General features: G+C 41.3%; 1 protein-coding gene across 2 annotated transcripts in view; it reads right to left on the bottom strand.

The window, feature by feature from the left end:
• Nucleotides 1-4,457, bottom strand: part of IPCEF1 (interaction protein for cytohesin exchange factors 1) — a 206,556-nt gene that overhangs the window by 14,485 nt on the left and 187,614 nt on the right. The gene's annotated exons all lie outside the window — the stretch shown is intronic.

Genomic DNA, 4,457 nt, shown 5'->3' with positions numbered 1-4,457 from the left:
CCTGTCTCTACTTAAAAAGAAAAAATTAGCTGGGCATGGTGGTAGATGCCTGTAATCCCAGCTACTCTGGAGGCTGAGGCAGGAGACTTGCTTGAACCCCAGAGGTGAGGTTGCAGTGAGCCGAGATTGCACCACTGCACTCCAGACTTGGGTGACAGAGTGAAACTCTGTCTCGAAAAAAACCAAAACAAAACAAACCAAAAAAACAAACATCAACAAGCAAACCGAACAAGAGTATGACAAAGATAAATAGAATGGTTTCTTTACATTTCTCTGTGTTCACCAAGTAGCTACATTGTGCTACTAAAGACTGTGATAGAAAACAACTTACCAATTGAGCCACTAAAAGAAAAAGAATATTTTTGACTAAAACAATTCGTTTGTAATTATGTCACAGTAACAATGATTATCATTGCTTCCAAGATGGCTGAATAGGAACCGCTCCAGTCTACAGCTCCCAGTGAAATCAATGCAGAAGACAGGTGATTTCTGCATTTCCAACTGAGGTACCTGGTTCACCTCACTGGGACTGGTTGGACAGTGGGTGCAGCCCATGGAGGGCAAGCTGAAGCAGGGTGGGGTGTCGCCTCACCCGGGAAGTGCAAGGGGTTGGGGGATTTCCCTTTCCTAGCCAAGGGAACCCATGAGTAACTGTACCTGGAGAAACGGTACACTTCTACCCAAATACTGCACTTTTCCCATGGTCTTCGCAACCAGCAGACCAGGAGATTCCCTCCCATGCCTGGCTCAGTGGGTCCCACACCCATGGAGCCTTGCTCACTGCTAGCACAGCAATCTGAGATCATCCTGGGATGCTGGAGCTTGGCAGGGGTAGGGGCGTTCGCCATTGCTGAGGCTTGAGTAGGTGGTTCTATGCTCACAGTGTAAACAAAGCAGCAGGGAAGCTTGAACTGCGTGGAGCCCACTGCAACTCAGCAAGGCCTACTGCCTCTCTAGATTCCACCTCTGTGGGCAGAGAATATCTGAACAAAAGGCAGCAAACAACTTCTGCAGACTTAAACGTCCTTGCCTGACAGCTCTGAATAGAGGAGTGGTTCTCCCAGCACGGCATTTGAGCTCCGATAATGAACAGACCACCTCCTCAAGTGGGTCCCTGACCCCCACATAGCCTGACTAGAGCCTCGCCTCCCAGTAGGGGCTGACAGACACCTCACACAAGTGGGTGCCCCTTGGGGACGAAGCTTCCAGAGGAAGGATCAGGCAGCAATACTTGCTGTTTTGCAGCCTCCACTGGTGATACCCAGGCAAACAGGGTCTGGAATGCACCCAAGGGCAAACTCCAACAGACCTGCAGCTAAGGAACCTATCTGTTACAAGAAAATCTAACAAACAGAAAAGAATAACATCAACATCATTAGAAAGGACATCCATACCAAAACTCCATCCATAGGTCACCAACATCAAAGACCAAAGCTAGATAAAACCACAAAGATGGGGAGAAACCAGAGTAGAAAGGCTGAAAATTCCAAAAACCAGAGCACCTCTTCTCCTCCAAAGGAACACAACTCCTCACCAGCAAGGGAACAAAACTGGGTGGAGAATGAGTTTGACGAGTTGACACAAGTAGGCTTCAGAAGGTCGATAATAACAAACTTCTCTGAGCTAAAGGAGCATGTTATAATCCATCACAAGGAAGCTAAAATACTTAGAAAAAGATTAGATGAATGGCTAACTAGAATAATCAGTGTAGAGAAGAGTTCAATGACCTGATGGTGCTGAAAACCACAGTACAAGAACTTGGTGAAGCATACACAAGCTTCAACAGCCAATTTGATCAAGTGGAAGAAAGGATATCAGTGATTGAAGATCAAATTAATGAAATAAAGTGAGAAGACAAAATTAGAGAAAAAAGAATGGAAAGAAACAAACGAAGTCTCCAAGAAATATGGGACTATGTGAAAAGACCAAATCTACGTTTGATTGGTGTACCTGAAAGTGACGGGGAGAATGGAACCAAATTGGAAAACACTCTTTAGGATGTTATCCAGGAGAACTTCCCCAACCTAGTAAGGCAGGCCAACATTCAAATTCAGGAAATACAGAGAACACCACAAAGATACTTCTTGAGAAGAGCAAACCTGAGACACATAATTGTGAGATTCACCAAGGTTGAAATGAAGGAAAAAATCTTAAGGGCAGCCAGAGAGAAAGGCTGGGTTACCCACAAAGGGAAGCCCATCAGACAAACAGTGGATCTCTCCCGGCAGAAACCCTACAAGCCAGAAGAGAGTGGGGGCCAATATTCAACATTCTTAAAGAAAAGAATTTCCAGCCCAGAATTTCATATCCAGCCAAACTAAGCTTCATAAGTGAAGGAGAAATAAAATCCTTTACAGACAAGTAAATGCTGAGAGATTTTGTCACCACCAGGCCTGCCTTACAAGAGCTCTTAAAGGAAGCACTAAACATGGAAAGACACAACCAGTACCAGCCACTGCAAAAACATGCCAAATTGTAAAGACCATCAATGCTAGGAAGAAACTGCATCAATTAACGGGTGAAAAAAACAACTAGCATCATAATGACAGGATCAAATTCACACATAACAATACTAACCTTAAATGTAAATGGGCTAAACATCCCAATTAAAAGACACAGACTGGAAAATTGGATAAAGAGTCAAGACCCACCAGTGTGCTGTAATCAGAGACCCACCTCACGTACAAAGACACACATAGGCTCAAAATAAAGGGATGGAGGAAGATCTACCAAGCAAACGCAAAGCAAATAAAGCAGGGGTTGCAACCCTGGTCTCTGATAAAACAGACTTTAAACCAACAAAGATCAAAAGAGACAAAGAAGGCCATTACATAATGGTTAAGGGATCAATTCAACAAGAAGAGCTAACTATCCTAAATATATATTCATAAAGCAAGTCCTTAGAGACCTACAAAGAGACTTAGACTCTCACACAATAATAATGGGAGACTTTACCACCCCACAGTCAATATTAGACCGATCAACAAGATAGAAAATTAACAAGGATATCCAGGACTTGAACTCAGCTCTGGACCAAGCAGACCTAATAGACATCTACAGAACTCTCCACCCCAAATCAACAGAATATACATTCTTCTCAGCACCACATCACACTTATTCTAAAGTTGACCAAATAATTGGAAGTAAAACACTCCTAGCAAATTTAAAAAAATAGAAATCATGACAAACTGTCTCTCAGACCCCAGTGCAATCAAATTACAATTCAGGGTTAAGAAACTCACTCAAAACTGCACAACTACACGGAAACTGAACAACCTGTTCCTGAATGACTACTGGGTACATCACGAAATGAAGACAGAAATAAAGTTGTTCTTTGAAACCAATGAGAACGAAGACACAACGTACCAGAATCTCTGGGACATATTTAAAGCAGTGTTTATAGGGAAATTTATAGCACTAAATGCCCACAAGAGAAAGCAAGGAAGATCTAAAATTGACACCCTAACATCACAATTAAAAGAACCAGAGAAGTAAGAACAAACAAATTCAAAAGCTAGCAGAAGGCAAGAAATAACTAAGATCAGAGCAGAACCAGAAATGAAGGAGATAGAGTCACAAAAAACCCTTCAAAAAATCAGCAAATCCAGGAGCTGTTTTTCTTGAAAAGATCAACAAAATAGATAGAATGGTAGCAACACTAATAAAGAAGAAAAGAAAGAAGAATCAAATAGACACAATAAAAAATGATAAAGGGGATATCACCACTGATCCCACAGAAATACAAATTATCATCAGAGAATACTATAAACACCTATACACAAATAAACTAGAAAGTCTAGAAGAAGCTGAGAAATTCCTGGACACATACACCCTCCAAAGACTAAACAAGGAAGAAGTTGAATCTCTGAATAAACTAATAATAGCTTCTGAAAATTGAGGCAATAATTAATAGCCTACCAACCAGAAAAAGTCCAAGACCAGACAGATTCACAGCCGTATTCTACCAGAGGTACGAAGAGGAGTTGGTACCTTTCCTTCTGAAACTATTCCAATCAACAGAAAAAGAGGGAATCTTCCAAAACTCATTTTATGAGGCCAGCATAATCGTGATACCAAAGCCTGGCAGAGACACAACAAAAAAAGAGAATTTTAGGCCAATATCCCCAAAGAACATTGATGTGAAAATTCTCAATAAAATACTGGCAAACCAAATCCAGCAGCATATCAAAAAGCTTATCAACCACGATCAAGTCAGCTTCATCCCTGGGATGCAAGGCTGCTTCAACGTATGCAAATCAATAGACATAATCCATCACATAAACAGAACCAATGACAAAAACTACATGATTATCTCAATAGATGCAAAAAGTTCTTCGACAAAAATCAACAACCTGTCATGCAACAAACTCTCAATAAACTAGTATTGATGGAATGTATCTCAAAATAATAAGAGCTATTTATGACAAACCCACAGCCAATATCATACTGAATGGGCA

This window comes from Colobus angolensis, unplaced genomic scaffold (genome assembly GCF_000951035.1).
Source record: "Colobus angolensis palliatus isolate OR3802 unplaced genomic scaffold, Cang.pa_1.0 Scaffold221, whole genome shotgun sequence".
NCBI lineage: Eukaryota > Metazoa > Chordata > Mammalia > Primates > Cercopithecidae > Colobus > Colobus angolensis.
This window is presented reverse-complemented; position numbering and strand designations above follow the sequence as displayed.